The 17,942-nt window shown below is 48.5% G+C and overlaps 1 pseudogene; it reads right to left on the bottom strand.

The window, feature by feature from the left end:
- Positions 1-7,586: 7,586 nt before the first annotated feature.
- Positions 7,587-15,541, bottom strand: LOC102550582 (uncharacterized; annotated as a pseudogene).
- Between the last annotated feature and the right edge of the window lie 2,401 nt (positions 15,542-17,942).

Here is a 17,942-nt window from a genome sequence, read left to right as displayed (position 1 = left end):
TCTTTTCCTTCTCATTCATATTACCATCTTAGGTTGAGGGTTTAGGTCAATCTAACAAGTGTGAGACTCTGAGTTCAATCTGCAAACAAAAAGATCACATATGAATCTACTCTACTAAACAAACATTGATACTCTACCCACAGGTACTGTGTCCTCGGATGGTCCAACACGCATCAGACCCCACTAAAATAGAAAAAAAATTAAAGAAAAGTGATTTATTTATTATATATAAGTACACTGTAGCTGTCTTCAAACAGACCAGAAAAGCTCCAAGAAAAGTGATTTTTAAAAATTTTATGTATACAAGTATACCATCCCTGTCCTCAGTCACAATAGAAGAGGGCATAAGATCCCATTGCAGATGGCTGTGAGCCACCATATGGTTGCTGGGACTTGAACTCAGGACTTCTGGGAGAGCAGACAGTGCTCTTAACCACTGAGTCATCTTTCCAGCACAGAAAAGTGATTTTTCAAAGAAGAAATAAATGAAGTAAGTCTTAGTAGAAAAGAAAGGGGTCAGGTATTGTAAGGAAGAAAATCAGGGCTGGAGAGGTGGCTCAGTGGTCAGATCACTTCCAGCTCTTTCAGAAGACCCGGGTTTGTTTGTGTGTCGGGCAGCTCACTAGTTTGTGTGTGGGGCAGCTCACTACTGTCTTAACTCCATCTCCAAAGAATCCAGTGCCCGCCTTTGGTCTGTACAGGCACCTGCACTCATGGGTGCACACCTACAAACACACAAAAATTAAAAATAAATAAACGTTTTTAAAAGAACATTGATTTGAAAAAAAAGAAAAGAACTAAAGAAGAAACCCTGCTAAGACTCCTCCCACTTAAGAGTAGGAAGTGCCCAGCTCATCTTCCGCTCCACCCCACAGCCTCGCCCAGGCCCCGCCCCACCCTCGCACCCCAACCTCCATCCCTGTCCCCATCCCCGGCCCCCGGCCTTCTCACTGCCCCTCTCTAGTTGACTGTAGTTATTAAGGTTGTTTCTTATGCAGAGTGTCTAGAGGGCTTCTTCGACTTATATTTTTATACACGTACATCATAAAAAGACTTATTAGCTGCATGTAGATGTCTTCAAAACAGCGTTTGCTCTGCATGTATGGAGCTCTGAATTTCATCCCTTTCATGAGAGACGGACAAACAGTTGATGAATTTTATGTGGCGCCAAACGGCCTGGCAGGCAGAGCACGCTGCTGAGACAACCCTACCCCGTGCCACACGGAGTGAAACAACCGCAGACATCCAGAGGCCCAGGCACCACTAAGAGGAGCAAGTAGTGGTGGAGAACGGAAGACAAAGAGAAACAGAATGTGCACCATGAAGAGAGACGGAGCTGGAGATTCCGGGGTAGTGAGGAACAGCCTGTTGTGAGTAGCTGGCAATGCCACCAGAGGCCATGGTGATGTCCTGGCTGTGCTGCCACCAAGGGCCTTGTCTGGGTCCTTGGACCTGCATCAAACGTCATGCAGACATCCCTGGTCTAGACTGCCACCTGGAGCCATGTTGCTATCTGAGGGCTGTGCAGAACTGGCCCTGTCCCTCACCCGATGCAGCATTGGGGAGAGCTGACCCCACCCATCTCTCAGTGAGCACAGTACTGCTAGTCTTCGTTTTTTTTTTGGGGGGGGGGGTTGTGGATGAGCCTGACCCGAGAATGTGAGCACTGGAAAAAAATGGCCCTGCTGTGGTGGTGTGGCCACCAGGGAAAGGACCCTATCCCCACTCTTCTCCACCTGCAGCAGGAGAGCTTGCCCCACTTCCAGTCTGGGCAGCATTAAGAGAGCTGTCTCGGCCCCTCACGTGGTGAGCACAGTAGAGCTGGGCCCTGTTGTCAGGGGCATGGGTAAGCCAGCCCTGAGGGTGGTGTCTGTGATATCTCAAGAGAGCTGCTCCCCCTGCCCCCCACAGCTGCACCACCCAGAAGAGCAGGCCTATACCTTGCTGGGGCGGCACAGTAAAGCTGGCCCTGGTGACATGGGTGCAAGAGAGCAGGCCCTAATGGTGTGAGCATGGGAAAGCTGTCTGGCTGACCAACTCAGCTACTGTTGTGCTTTATAAAAAAGAAAGAGCCAAGAAATAAGTTTTATAGAGTGCGGTATGGTGAGGTGGGGGATGGGGTGGCCCATACTGAGGCATCCCCCCTGAGGTACCAGCCATATGAAGGGTATCGTATGGAATAGAGTTTATTTATGGCATGGGAAGGGAATTGAGATGAAGGGAGAGGATGAAGGGAAGAGAATGACTAGGGACATGTGGAAAGAAAGGGGGAGGGGATAGGGAGAGAGAAAGAAAGGGGTCAGGGAGAGAAGAAAGTCAGAGAGAATAAGAGAGAGGAGGGGGCAACAACTCCTTTTATAGTGAGGCAGGCATACCTGGCTGTTGCCCAGTAACTGTGCAGCAGAGTCTAAAAGGAATAACAACATTTCTCCATTTTGCTTTAATTTTTAAAAAATGGAAAAACTAGAAGGAGGTGATGGTGAAGCAGGAATAGGGTCCTCATGATCTTTTTTTTTTTTTTTTTTTTTTTTTTTTGTTCTTTTTTTCGGAGCTGGGGACCGAACCCAGGGCCTTGCGCTTCCTAGGTAAGCGCTCTACCACTGAGCTAAATCCCCAACCCCTCCTCATGATCTTTAATTACTTCCTGCTGCTGACTTTGGGGCAATGTGTCTCTGGGAAACCTAAGAAAATGGGCACGGGGATTTTGGTCCAGTTTTAGGAGAGTTTCCTTGCTGTCCAGGGTCTGTGGACTCATCTATAGGTAAGAAGGAGCAGGTCCAGCAGCAACATGTGTTTGTGAGAGTAGACTGGACCATCCGTGGGTTGCTTGTCTGGAACTGTCCTGGAGTGTGATGCCTGGGCCCTGGACAGCTCTCCACCCAATCCTACCTGCCCTTAGGGGTTGGGGCGAGTTGGTGCAGAGTCCACAACACAGAGCCTGGGAGCAGGTGAGAATGCTATAGCAAGTTCACCTGAGTACTGCTCCAAGCTTCTTTAATACCCTCCACCCACACTCCATTGGTCCCAAGAAAGCATCTCTTCTAAACAGCAGGTCCTGATTGGCTGGCATTGTTTGCACCAGCAATCCTTGGTCTCTCAGGCAGTCCTCAATTAGGTCCTCCTGCAAGAGATGCTTCTGCAGTTGCACTGCCCCCATCGTTTACATAGAGGTGGCCCCGACATTCCTGTTACATTTGAGTAAACGTCTGGCCTTGACAAGATGCTAAAACACACATATATTAGGGGTAGAGAATAAAGTTAAGTTTGTTTGGGAGGAAAAAAAATTACTTAGGTTTGGTGGTTTCGGTGAAGGGAGTTCCAATCCCAGGAGACAGGTGGCCATCTATAAATTCTTGGAGCATGCATGAAGGGGCTGGTCCTCTAGAATCAATGTCGCAGAATCTCCAGGACACAGAGCAACAACTGGGTATCTGAGAGGGGTCCCAGTGAGGATCTAGTGTAGCAGAAGCCAGAGGCTTCAAGCCAGGCCAATGACTCACTGCAATGAATGTTTAAAAGAAAAGCTGTTTGAATAAAGGCTATACTGTGGGGCACAGTGGGACACATGGGAGCCTTCACGACTGGGTTTTTGTTTATTTTCTTTCTTTCTTTCTTTCTTTCTTTCTTTTTTTCCTTTTTTCTTTCTTTTAGGGGGAGGTTGGAAGGGCAGAAGGCAGATATGGATGGGGAGATGAGTGGGATTGGGGTGCATGATGTGAGATTCACAAAGATCAATAAAAAGTTAAAAAAGAAAAGAGAAGAAAACCAGTAATCCAGTGGAGGAGCCATTTATTAATGTAGTCTACTTGTATTCATTTTAAAAACTATTTATGGCCAGTTGGGTGGCGTATGCTGGGATTAAAGGAGTGCACCACAACTGCCTGGCTGTTTTGTTTTATTATGTTGGGAGAGGGTCTTACAGAACCCAGGCTTCAACTTGCTTTGTAGATAAGGCTGGTCTTGAACTCCTGATCTTCCTTTCCTCACCCACCATGTGCCGAGATTAGAGGCAGGTGCTGCTGTGCTTGCATTTTTATACTCAGTTTTTTATTTTGGTTTTTGGTGTTTTGGGGGGGCAGCTTTTTTTTTTTAAAAAAATATGGTTTCACTTTGTGACTGAGAGAAGCCTCTGACTCCTGCTTCTATTTATTTTTAAATTTATTTGTATAAGCATTTTGCCTGCATGTGTGGATTATATACAAGCCTCATGCCTGAAGGGGTCAGCAGAGGACATCAGAGTCCTGGAACCTTAGTTACTGGTATTGTGAGCTTCTGTTTGACTGCTAGGAACCATACCTAAGTCTTGTACAAGAGTGGCCAGCATGCTTAACTTATGGCTAATTTCTCTTACACTCCTGAGTACGAGGATTAAAGCAGTGAGTCACTGCACCCAGGTCAAAGATAAGGAAAGAAAAGGAAAGGGCAGAAGGAGTCCAGTTGGTTTGAGAGGTAAATTTATGAAGGGCACGGGTATGATGCTTATGCTGCAGAGGCGGAATTAGGATAAGGGAAATTAAAGCAAGAGAAGCCTGCCAAAATGTAACAATAAGACTGTGAACTGGAGTTAGTATAGTAACTTAGATTGGCAGTGTTGCTTCTCAGCTGGTACTTACCTAGCATTCATGAGTCCCTGGATTCAGTTCCTAGCACTTTATAAAACCGTGTGGAGTAACACATGGGTGTAGTCCCAACACTCATCCAAAATCATTCTGGGCTACATAGTAAGTTTGGGGCCAGCCTGGGCTACTGGTCTGTCCCCAATCATGCTCAGAAATGTAAATCAAAGTTATTGGACATCACTTTCTTTTTTTTTTTTTTTTTCCGGTTCTTTTTTTTTTCGGAGCTAGGGACCGAACCCAGGGCCTTGCGCTTCCTAGGCAAGCGCTCTACCACTGAGCTAAATCCCCAACCCCGGGACATCACTTTCACCCTTGTGATACTAGCTAATGCCAGAAAGACTAAAGATAAGAACTAAAGAGAAGGAGAAAGGGACATCACAAGAATGGGAAGTCGAGCTCTCTCTCTCTCTCTCTCTCTCTCTCTCTCTCTCTCTCTCTCTCTCTGTCTCTCTCTCCTTCCTCTCTTTCTCTCCTGGCTTGACACGATAAAAAAAAAAAAAAAAGAATGGGAATGGGGCGAGGGTAAATGGAGGCGGTTTGTTGGGATTGGTCTGTCGCTATGCACTGTAACGTTAAATTCTGTCTCCCAAGGTCTAGTTACCTCAGGGCAAGTGAATTCTCACGAATCCCAGCTTTTCTTGTGTAAGCTTTGTTCCTTAATTTAAAACTACTGGTTAATAAAAATGCCTATAGCTTGTAGATGCGCTGAGGGGAGGTGGGCAGGGCTTTGGTTGCTGGTCTTGGGGTCTGAGGCAGGGACTAGGAAAAGAGGACAGAGAAGGAAGAGGTTGCCACGGGGTAGATGCATGCTGAGCACATGGCCACGAGGGCCCGCCTGTTGAAGGAGCAGTGGCTCATGCAGAACACGGCAAGTGATATCTCAGGGTTACTGACAGGGAAGTAGACAAAATAGCACAGAGGGTTGATAACTGCCCAGCTCTAGTGCTCTAAGGCTTATTATAAATATAAAGGTTTTGTGTCTTTTATTTGGGAACTAAATGATCTAAGGCAAATAACATTTACTGCAACAACAGATTTTATGGAAAGCAAGAAGTCCCCATCTCAAAAAAAAAAAAAAATCACCACATATACTGACAATCTTGCTATCGTACCTGAACCAGAGGAAATCAAATCAGTATACAAAAGCCATGTGTACTCCAGTGTTTACTGAAGAACCATTCACAATAGTGAAGAAAGCACGGAGCCATCTAAGTGTCCTTCAGTGATAAGTGGCTAGAGAAAAGGTGATGAAAATCCACAACAGAATGCTCCTCAGCCACCAAGGAAGGGACCGCCATTGTAACACTGTGCACAGCGCTAGTGGTCATTGTTAAGTGACATCCGCCCAGTCCAGAAAGATAGGGACTGTTTGATCTCCTGGAAAGGAGACAATAATGGTGGTCACAAGAGTATGGGGTGCGTTGGGGAGGTGAGGGTGGACAGACGTTAGGTAGCCGGGGCTAACCCACAGTATAAAGTCCCACTGTGCTGTGGCATAGTAGGGCAATTACAGATAACGATGATGTGCTGTAATTTTCTTTTTTAAGATTTATCTATTTTATGTGAGTACACTGTAGCTGTCTTCAGACACACCAGAAGAAGGCATCAGATCTCATTACAGATGGTTGCCAGCTACTATGTGGTTGCTGGGATTTGAATTCAGGAAGAGTAGTCAGTGCTCTTAACCACTGAGCCATCTCCAGCACCAAAATTGAATTTTTAAAATTCTCATGCTATAAGCACACACCCGTAAGTTCAGCTCTGTTAGCATTCTGTCTAAACCCCGCCCCACAGTTACCTGGCAACAGCCAGGTATCCCTGACTCACTATAAAAGAGGCTGCTTGCCCCCTCCTCTCTTGCTCTTATTCTTGCCTTCTTGCTCCCCCCTCTCCCCATCCTCACCACCACCATCATATACTCATGGCCTCTACTTCTCTTCTCTTCTCTTCTCTTCTCTTCTCTTCTCTTCTCTTCTCTTCTCTTCTCTCCTCTCCTCTCCTCTCCTTTCCTCTTCCCTCTCTCTCTTTCTACTTTTCTTTGCCTCACTACCCTCTCAATTCCCCTCCCTATGCCCCGAATAAACTCTATTCTAGACTATATCGTTGCGTAACGGGTCCCTCAGGGGAAAGGGATGCCTCAGCATGGCCCCCTTCCTCCATACCTCACCAAAACATATGCCCTCCTCTCTTAAATCTTTTTATAAACACATCAGCTCTTGGAAGTCTGAGGCAGGAGGATTAGGAGTTCAAGATCAACCATGGCTACTTGAAATTCCTTCTCAAAAACCTTAAAACAAGAACAAGTCATGCTCTTGGTAGGGTTTCCACAGAACCTCGAACATTCTGAAAGATGTTAATGAGTGTTCTATGGGAAGCCCACCAAGGAAATCAAAGTCATTAGGCTGGAACTCCTGTATATCCCTTGCACAAGCTGGGAAACCCCATCTGCCTTCCTTCCCCCAACTGCAACCACATGGAGAAAATTGCGGCCCCCCCCCCCACGCAACCCCAGTTCTGCTTGGAGAAAACTCAGAGCTAACATATCATCATCACTCCTCATCTCCACGTTTCCGGCAACCCACCCAAGAGTGCCCCCTAGGGGCTCAGTTTTTGACCATGTATGATCACAATCCCAGCTCCTAGCTGGCACACCATCACTCCTCACCTAACCGCTATAAAATCCCTGTGTGACTTCCTTGGCCTTCACTGTGTGACTGATCAAAGAACCCACCAGAGAGCTGTTATAAACCTGCCTCTATCTACTTTTAATCCAGTCTAATCTGGCCTATATCTGCATCACCAAGGGAGAGAAAATGCCTATTGTTTTGTCTCTTCTGGTCCCCTCAGAGCCTACCTTAGTCTAATCTCACATCCCCAAACTTCCACTGGCAAGTTCTGCTTCTGCACAGGGTAGAAAGTGAAAGACCCCCAGGTTTTGGGGAGACTCTCGCTCCAGTCACGGGTTGGGGTACCCCCAGGAAACACGAGAAGCCAGTCTTGATGTAATCAGCAAGAGGCAGTTTTATTTACGAGATCTCGGGCTGACACATATCTCACACAGGAGATTGAGTCCAGCCCCGAGCCTCTCTAGGCCGGAGCTTATATAGGGAAAACAAATTGGTTAGTACAAAGGGTGTACAGTTATTTTTTTTTCTGTGCGGAATTGTATTAACAAAGCATTCTAGCATCTTGGCAGTATGGGCAAGGTGTCTTATCTCGCTCAGCTAAGGGATGACTCGTATCAGGGAGTGAAGGAAGGGAAGGGAGGTAGCTCCAGGGGTAGCTCCAGATGGCCAGTGTCCTTGGAGCCCTATCTCAAATTCTTTTAGGCATAGTCAGACTTTGTTCAGGACTAACTTTTAGAAATTTTAACCCTTCATTCCCCTCTGCTCTTAGTAAGTAGTCCTAATCCTAGGACTCTATGATGAATCTAGCGTCTAGTGGCTCTTCACTCCGTATAGCCCGATACTGTTGTCTCAACATAAGGACTTGTATAGCACTAATCCGTTCCCTAATAAAAGCAAAAAGGCGGTTAATGACGTAGGGCCCAACAGTGAGCAAAAGGAGGAGGATAATCAAGGGACCAGCTAAAGCTGACAACAGGGTGGTAAGCCATGGGGAACTATTGAACCAGCTTTGAAACCAGTTATCAGTGGTTTCTCGTTCTCGTCGTCTCTTATCTAACCTTTCTCTAAGTTTAGCCATGGAATCTTTAATGGTCCCGGAGTGGTCAAGATAAAAACAGCACTCTTCTCTTAAAGCAGCACACAGCCCTCCTTCTTTAAGGAATAGTAAATCTAACCCTCTTCTATTTTGAAGCACCACCTCTGACAAGGAAGTCAGGGATTCTTCTAGATGACTGATGGATTTTTCTAACGCCTCTATATCTTCAGAAATGGCAGTGTTTAAAGCTGTTAGCCCCTGATGTAATTGTTGTGGTCCTGTAATTAAAGCGGCTGATCCGGTACCTACCCCAGCAGCTACTCCCAAGCCCAGGAGTATGGCTACCGTTAGGGAGATGGGCTCTCTTTTGGTCCTGGGGTTCTGACCATATAGAGACAAGAGTTCTTCAGAATGAAGGTAATAGATTCTTGGGACCAACTGTACCATTACACAGTAATCTGAAAGTCTATTGACCACCGAGTCAGCCAAGCAGGGGGTGAGGCCAGAGGCGCAGGCCCACCAAAACCCAGAAGGAGGAATCAAGTAAGAAGCAACATCGGAGGGGGTGGTGTCAACTGGGATAACATAGCGACATAAGTGCCTGTGAGACTGGGGAACCTTTCCCACACACGTTCCTTCTCCCGATACCTCAGTTAAAGTTAGCCGGGGCTTGTTGGTGTAAAGGCAAACTTCAGGGTTAGAGTCTATGGTGAAGTTGGCCGAGATTGCTATTCCCTCGTAATAAGGGGGGCTCGAGGAAAGACAAAACCAACATTCTGATGTCAGATCGGGATTGGAGTAATTAAGGGCCTGGAAAGCACCTTGGACCAGCCTAAACATGCGTTCCTGGGCACCGGGCAGGTGAGGGGCCAGGTAATTTCCCGTGGTCATGCCCCCAGCAAGTGTAGAAACCTCAGGTTTTAAAGTAGTAGTAGTCGTAGTAGTAGTAGTTTTGGGCCTAGGTTTGGTGAGGGGTCGTCTATTCCTAAGAACAGCGCTTGGGTCTATAATTTTGGAGCTAATAGATTCTACCTTAAGTCTAATATCTAGGAGAATTCCAGGATCTGTTCCAGGTACGTAGAGGCGCAGTCCCCAGCGTCGGGTCTGGAACCAGTCTTTGGTGTATTTTTTTCCCATTTGAGTAAAGGTGATGTTGAGGGTGGCAACTCTACCCTTGGCCCATTTGATGTCTATAGAACCCCAAGTGGACGAGGGATTCCAGCTTGTCTGCCCTGTAGTCTCACAGCCCCAATAATAACAGAAAAAGTGTGATTCTCCTCCACATTTCCACATATCAGACCTGAGGGGCCGGTTCTTTGGGCAGACATAGAAGGGGGTCTTAGTGAGTTCTGTCCTAGCCCCAGGAGTCCGGCAGCCGGCATCGGGTTTCGGGGGTGGAGCACGTACAGCTCCAGGTCCTCCGAACCGGGGGGAAGTGTATAAGTGTGGTGAGAAATCTAGCATGTCATTCACCTCGTCAGGGGCCATATGTTCTAAGCCCCACCCTGGTGCTCCCGCAGCCAGCTTACACCAGGACGGGTACAGTGGTGGCCACCAGGTCCAGAGGGGATGTTTACCAGTGACGGACCACACTAGGTCTCCTGTTGAAGAGAAAACCTGCCAAGTTAGTTGTTGGGGGGAATGTGGATCCTTATTCGATGTCATCTCCCGGGGTGAAGCGGCGGCGGAGGCGAAGCTTAAGAGGGTGAGGAGTCCTTTCCACAGTCCATTCATCTTCAGGGGTCTTGGGAGCCTTCTTAGCGTGTGAAGCGTGGATCCAGGCAGCTATTCCGTCGACCTTTATAGCTGTCGGGGTGGTGAGTAGGACTGAATAAGGTCCTTTCCAGCGAGGTTCAAGGTTATTAGCTCGGTGTCGTCTGACCAGAACCAGATCTCCGACCTGAAATCCGTGTGGGATGTCGGGGCTTTCCGTCCGGTAGGTCTCCTTCAGCAAGTCCCACACCTGGCGTCTGACAATCTCAAGAGCCCTAAGGCGGGTGAGGAGGGGTTGAGAAAGAGGAGGGTCAGGATCATGTATTCCCCCGGCTTCACCTATAGGTGGCGGACTGCCCCATAGAATCTCATACGGTGTCAGCTTAAACCTTCCCGGAGTGTTCCGAGCACGGAACAGAGCGAAGGGAAGGAGGGCTGTCCAATCTTTCCCGCCGGTCTCTAAGGCCAATTTAGTCAAGGTCTCTTTAAGGGTTCTATTCATTCTTTCTACCTGTCCTGAGCTCTGGGGTCTGTAAGCACAATGTAATTTCCAATTAATCCCCAGCTGACTGGCCAGCCCCTGACTTACCTGGGCAACGAAAGCAGGTCCATTGTCAGACCCGATTACCTTGGGGAGTCCAAACCGTGGAAAGATCTCTTCCAGTATCTTCTTAGCCACCACTTGAGCTGTTTCTGAGCGGGTTGGAAATGCTTCTACCCAACCTGAGAAGGTGTCTACGAACACTAGTAGATATTTATTACCATACCTGGCTGGAGTTATTTCTGTAAAGTCAATTTCCCAATGAGCCCCCGGCCTATCTCCCCTAAGTCTCTTGTCATGGAGAGACGGGGGTCTATTAGGGTTGACGAGAGCACAGGCTTGACAACTCTGTACAACCTCTTGGGCTAAGTCTGGTAATCTCTGAACATAGTATCCAGAGGATTTCACAAGTTCTGTTAACTTCCGTGTACCCAGGTGGGTCAGACGATGGAGGTTGGTAATGAAGTCGCGTCCTTCCTTGTTTGGGAGGACTTGTTTGCCATCTGCTGTCTCAGCCACACCGCAGGGAGAAAACCCTTGTACCCAATCAGACCGATGAAATTCCTCTAGTTCTTCTTGGGTGTATTGGAAGCTGGAGTCCTTTAGGTTTGGGGGAAGCTCTTTATTTACTACTGTCAGAATTACAGCCCCGAGTGCGGCCTGTTTGGCAGTGGCATCTGCCATACGGTTGCCTTTTGCCACAGCATCCTGTCCCCCCTGATGTCCGGGACAGTGGATGACGGCTACCTTTCTTGGGAGGTGTATAGCTTCTAGGAGGCTGAGAATCTCATCTTTATTTTTAATTTCTTTTCCCGTGGACGTCAAGAGTCCTCTCTGCCTGTAGATGGCCCCATGGACATGTGCAGTGGCAAAAGCATAGCGACTGTCAGTGTAAATGTTAATGTTTTTTCCTTCAGCCAGCCTCAAAGCCTGAGTGAGGGCTATTAATTCAGCCTTCTGGGCTGAGGTACCCTCTGGCAGTCCACTGGACCAAATGGTCCTTTTCCCATCCACCACTGCCGCTCCCGCCTTCCTCTTTCCTTCTACCAGGAAACTGCTGCCGTCCGTAAACCAGGAGGGGCAGCCAGGTAGGGGGACATCCGTCAGATCTTCTCTGGTACTAGAGGCCTCGGCCAAGATGTCTGTACACACATGTATTGGGTTCTGACCTGTTGTCTCTGGGAGCAGCGTGGCTGGATTTAGAATGACAGGAGCGCCAAACGAAATTCTATCATTCAGTAGCAGGCTCTGGTAGTGAGTCAGGCGGGCATTAGTTATCCACCTGTCTGGGGGCTGCCGGATAACACTTTCTAGAGCGTGTGGGGCTATAATCGTTACTGGCTGACCTAGGGTTAGTTTATCAGAGTCTTTTATCAGAGTAGCTACTGCTGCAATGATCTTGAGGCAGGACGGCCAACCGCTAGCCACTGGGTCTAGCTTCTTGGAGAGGTACGCTACAGGCCGCTTCCAGGGACCCAGGGTCTGTGTCAGCACTCCCTTTGCTACCCCCGCTCTCTCATCTACAAACAGCGTAAAAGGTTTGGTTAGGTCAGGCAGGACTAGAGCAGGTGCAGTCAATAAGGCCCGTTTGATGGCATCAAAGGCCATTTGATGTTCAGGCTTCCACTGGAACTCTGTCTCTAACCTGGTCAAGGTGTGGAGGGGGGCAGCCAGTGCAGCGAACCCAGGAATCCACAGCCGGCAGAACCCGGCGGTGCCTAGGAATTCTCTCACCTGTCGAGGCGTCTGAGGTACAGGTATCTGAAGCACAGTCTTTTTCCGGGCTTCTGTGAGCCATCGCTTACCATCCCTAAGGATGTAACCCAGGTAAGTCACCTCTGTGCGGCATAACTGCGCTTTCTTCGCTGATGCCCGGTATCCTAGGCGACCTAATTCAGATAGTAATTGCTCAGTCCCTTTTTGGCACTCATCCTGGGTTTCAGCACCTAAAAGTAAATCATCAACATATTGAAGAAGAGTCAGCTGTGGGTTATTGGTTCTGAAAATCGTCAGGTCCCGATGTAGAGCCTCATCAAAGAGGGTGGGTGAATTCTTGAACCCCTGTGGTAGTCTGGTCCAAGTCAATTGTCCAGAATGTCCGGTTTCCGGGTCCTTCCACTCAAAGGCAAACAGATGTTGGCTGGTGGGGTGTAATCTCAGGCTAAAGAAAGCATCTTTGAGGTCTAAGACAGTGTACCATATCCTCTCTGGCGGCAGAGTGCTGAGGAGGGTGTAGGGATTAGGCACTATGGGATGTACATCTTCTACCCTTTTGTTGACCTCTCTCAAGTCCTGAACGGGTCGATAGTCTCGTGTCCCAGGCTTCTTTACTGGTAATAATGGGGTGTTCCAGGAGGACCGGCATGGGGTTAGGATGCCCAGTTGTAAAAATTTGTTTATATGAGGCCGAATGCCTTCTTTCGCTTCCTTGCCCATAGGGTACTGGCGCACACTGATGGGAGTAGCACCTGACTTGACTGCAATCACTATAGGGGGAACTTGGGAGGCCATTCCAACTCCCCCAGTCTCCGCCCAGGCTTCGGGGAACCTGGAAAGCCACCACTGCGGGTTGTCCATCTTCTTACCTTTTTCATGTATGCGATACTCGTCAGCCAAATTGAAAGTCAAAGTCCATACTGGCCTGGGGGGGTGCCACTTTATTCGGGGTCCTTCCGGTGAAAACTGTATTTCGGCATTCATTTTAGTCAGCAGGTCTCGACCGAGCAAGGGAGTGGGACACTCAGGCACTACTAAGAAAGAATGGGATACCCGGCCAGCCCCTAAATTGACACGGCGAGCTGTTGTCCACTTGTGTATTTTCATGCCGGTTGCCCCCACCACCAAACTGGTCTTGTCAGTAAGCTTCCCCAGTGGGTGTTGTAAAACTGAAAACTCTGCCCCCGTATCTACTAGGAAGTCCACGGGGGTTCCCTCCACATCTAAAATTACCCTAGGCTCGGGGAGGGAGTACGAGCCCTGACTATCCTAATCATCTTCGTTCCTCAGGGCAAGGGTCCTGGGACTCCGCATCTTTTCCCTCTTGTTCGGACAATCCCTGGCCCAATGTCCTTTATTCATGCAATAACGGCACTGGTCTTTATCTACCTGTGAAAGTCCTTTATCCATCCGTGAAAGTCTCCGATCTTGTGAAGCCCAGTTGTTCCGGTGGCGTGGGTTGCCCAGATTCTCTATCTTTCTCCCTACATTCCTGTTTCCTTCAGGTACTACTGCGGCCAGTATTCGTGTTAAATTCTGGTCCCTACGTCTATCTCTCTCATCTTCTCTTTCTTCTCTTTCCTTTTTCTCCCTCTCCTTCTTCTCTTCTTCTGTCTCTCTCTTATGGTACACTTTCTCTGCTTCCTTAACTAAGTCTTTTACTGTAAGATCTTGTAGGCCTTCTAGTCTTTGTAACTTGCGCTTGATGTCCGGGTAGGACTGACCTATAAAGGACATGGCTACTGCTGCCTGCTGTCCCTCAGACAAAGGGTCAAAGGGCGTGTACCTTCGATACGCCTCCAGAAGCCTCTCTAAGAACACGGAGGGGACCTCCGTGGGTCCCTGAAGTACCTCTCTTACCTTGGCCAAATTAGTGGGGCGACGAGCTGCCCCCTTGAGACCTGCCACGAGAGCCCGGCGGTAAGTGGTCAACCTCTCCCTACCTTCAGTCGTGTTATAATCCCAGGGGGGGCGATCAAGGGGGAAGGCAGCGTCAATGAGGTTGGGCATCCTGGTCGGAGTTCCGTCTGGTCCTGGAACATGCTTCCGAGCTTCTAGTAGAATCCGCTCCTTCTCTTCAGTGGTAAAAAGAACCTGTAAAAGCTGCTGACAATCATCCCAAGTGGGCTGATGGGAGAACATCAGGGACTCTATAAGATTAGTTAAACTGGAAGGATTTTCAGAGAAAGAATCATGGTTAGTTTTCCAGTTATAAAGGTCAGCTGAGGAGAAAGGCCAATACTGTAAGGGTTGGAGGTCAGGAGGATCTACAGGGGGGCCATAGGCCCTAAGTGGGAAGGTGGGAGCTGAAGGAGGACCCTCTGGACCGGTCCCGCGCCGGCTTCTGGTACCGGCTGCAGGCCCCTCAGGTTTTCCATGCTGATAAGGGGGAGGAGGAGGACTGGGTGCCGACGGTGTGGGCTCATTTTCATCTGGAGGCCCCTCGATGTCAGGATAAATCCGGGGGGTTGTCTTCTTCTTCTCCGTCTGTAGCTCCTGTGCTACCAATACGTGTGAAGCCGGGGATGGGGATGGTCGGGACCAGGCCTTCAGCCACGGGGGGGGGTCAGAGGCGAGGTTTTCCCATACTACGATGTAAGGGACCTGATCTGGGTGAGATCCAGGCCCGGGCTGAAAGACAATCTTTTTGACTGATGAAATAATAGCTTGGTCTAGAGTGCCCTCTTGTGGCCAACCTACTCCAAATGTTGGCCATTCAGAAGTGCAGTAAGTTTGCCAACGTCCCTTTCTTACTTCCACGAGCAAATTTTGGGCTCTAGTTTTAACCTCTGACCAATGATTCAAAGTTTGACTCAACGGGGTGGACACAGACTGTCCCATGGTGAAGAAAAAAAGGACTAGACAAAAAAATGAAACCCCAAAAAGAAAAAGCAGTGCGTCTACACACACTCGTCCGCGCCTGGACTGATATATCCAGCCAAACGCAACCTCGGACGGCGTTGGGTCTCGAATCCACCGCCCAGGTAGGAGAAGTTCTCCGTCTCCTTGGTTACGAAAAGTCACAGTCTGATCTCTTTGACTGTCACCTGCCGGGTCTTCCCGACAAAAGTCGGCTCGTGGGACGTCTCCCAGAGCTGGGGCGTCCTCACTTCCGCTATCTAAAAAAGAACAAAAAGAAAACAGCTATTCGAAGTAGAAACCTAGTACCTACTCACAGGCGTCTGTCCGGGGTGGGAAGCCCTTCCATCCAAGCACACTTAAATACGGGGTAGGAAGCCCATCTACCCAAGTGTACTCAAAAACAACAGGGTGGGAAGCCCATCCACCCGAGTGCGCTCAAAAACAACGGGGTGGGAAGCCCATCCACCCGAGTGTACTCAAAAACAACAGGGTGGGAAGCCCATCCACCCGAGTGCACTCAAAAACAACACAGAGTGGGAAGCCCATCCACTCGAGTGCACTCAAAAACAACACAGAGTGGGAAGCCCGTCCACTCGAGAGCACTCAAAAACAACAGGGTGGGAAGCCCATCCACCCGAGTGCACTCAACAACAACAGGGTGGGAAGCCCATCCACCCGAGTACACTCAAAAACAACACAGAGTGGGAAGCCCATCCACTCGAGTGCACTCAAAAACGGAGTGGGGAATCTTCTTCTGCCCAGACAGTGCACCAAGACCTTAAACCGGTACTGAAAAACACAGACTACAGGACTTAATTCACACACACACTAGTTTCACACTCACACAGCGGCCGCTTTCCAGCACTCACACTAACGTACCTCCAAGAGGCATTCGGATCTCCGGGGGTTACGCTCCTATCCCGGACGAGCCCCCAATGAAAGACCCCCAGGTTTTGGGGAGACTCTCGCTCCAGTCACGGGTTGGGGTACCCCCAGGAAACACGAGAAGCCAGTCTTGATGTAATCAGCAAGAGGCAGTTTTATTTACGAGATCTCGGGCTGACACATATCTCACACAGGAGATTGAGTCCAGCCCCGAGCCTCTCTAGGCCGGAGCTTATATAGGGAAAACAAATTGGTTAGTACAAAGGGTGTACAGTTATTTTTTTTTCTGTGCGGAATTGTATTAACAAAGCATTCTAGCATCTTGGCAGTATGGGCAAGGTGTCTTATCTCGCTCAGCTAAGGGATGACTCGTATCAGGGAGTGAAGGAAGGGAAGGGAGGTAGCTCCAGGGGTAGCTCCAGATGGCCAGTGTCCTTGGAGCCCTATCTCAAATTCTTTTAGGCATAGTCAGACTTTGTTCAGGACTAACTTTTAGAAATTTTAACCCTTCAAAAGTAACTCAGGTTTCCTCCTTCCCACCAGACAGCTGCCACCCCCGCTCCCTGCTTCTGTGCTGGGTTTCTTGGCCTCCAAAGAGACCTCTCTGCAGCCCACGGTGTACTCTCTTCTCTGGCACTGCGGCTTTGACATTCTGCCTTCAGGGAAGGCTGTTGCAGAATGTCCATTGCTGGAGGCCTGGAGAGTTGACTCTGCCGCTAAGAGCAATTGCTGTCCTGCACAGAGCCCAGGGTTCAGTTCCCAGCACCCACGTGGTTCTCAACAGTCTGTGACTCCAGTTCCAGGGGGACCTGATGCCTTCTGACCTCGGCAAATTTTTCTTTAAAAGATTTATTTTATGTATGCAAGTACACTGTAGCTGTCTTCAGACACACCAGAAGAGGGCATCAGACACCATTATAGATGGTTGTGAGCCACCATGTGGTTGCTGGGAATTGAACTCAGGACCTCAGGAAGAGCAGTCAATTCTCCTAACAGCTTGGACATCTCTCCAGCCCCTCAGCCAACTCTTGTACACATGTGGTACGCACACATAAAATAAATTTTTATTTCTTTTATTTAAAATTTAAGTTTATTTAAAATACTTTAAAAAAAAAAAAACAACTATCACTTCAGCAAAATGGCTTTGCTGTAATAATCTCAGAGGATACCAGATTGCTTGGTTGTTGTTCTTGTATCTGCACCCTAACTTGTGGCTAAATCCACTTGAATAAATTCCGCAGAAAGAAAACAATTCAGTCACTTGTTTTCTAGCATCCATTTAAGTCGGGCTAAATTAATGTTTACTGTGCGCCTCTCCCACAGAGATGAGAGGCTGGATGAGTCATTTATAACACAGCCCGATGGGCAGGAGAGGACAACTCTCTTCCTGTGTTAGTGCTTTGATGGATCTACAGAGAAATGCGAGCATAAAGCCAGGAGATGGAGGAACTATGGCTTGAAACACCTATGCTTGCCACCTTAGGGTAAGCAGCAGACTGAACTTCCCAGTACACACAGTTGAGTGGCTGATTGTTGGGCCCTACCTTGGTGTTTCCCTCCCCCCTCCTGAGCCTTTTAGCCTGTTATAGCAGGAAATTGTTTACACCCTTGGGAGCTTCTCTGGGAGCTGCTCTTAGCCCCTGATTTGGGGCTGGGATTCTCCATGGCACCCTTCCTCCTCACTGAGCCTTCCTGCTTGTTGTTGTTAAGAAGTTGTTTATGCCCCTGATTGGGCCGGAACTTTTACCACATAGACTTTTCCTGTTTTCCTGGTTGGAGATTTTCACCTGCCTTGTTGTTTTCCTCGGCTTTTGCCTGAGATATATAAGGAGATTTCAGTAAAGCCTTGGTGGCACTCGCTAAAAACTGATGATCCGTGTACTTGATTTATTTCAATCCCACAGACCTACGCCCGATATTCACACACTGTCGGTGTAGGTGCC

This window comes from Rattus norvegicus, chromosome 7, assembly GCF_036323735.1.
Source record: "Rattus norvegicus strain BN/NHsdMcwi chromosome 7, GRCr8, whole genome shotgun sequence".
Lineage (NCBI taxonomy): Eukaryota > Metazoa > Chordata > Mammalia > Rodentia > Muridae > Rattus > Rattus norvegicus.
Note: the sequence above shows the minus strand (reverse complement) of the source record. Positions and strands in the feature narration are given on the sequence as shown.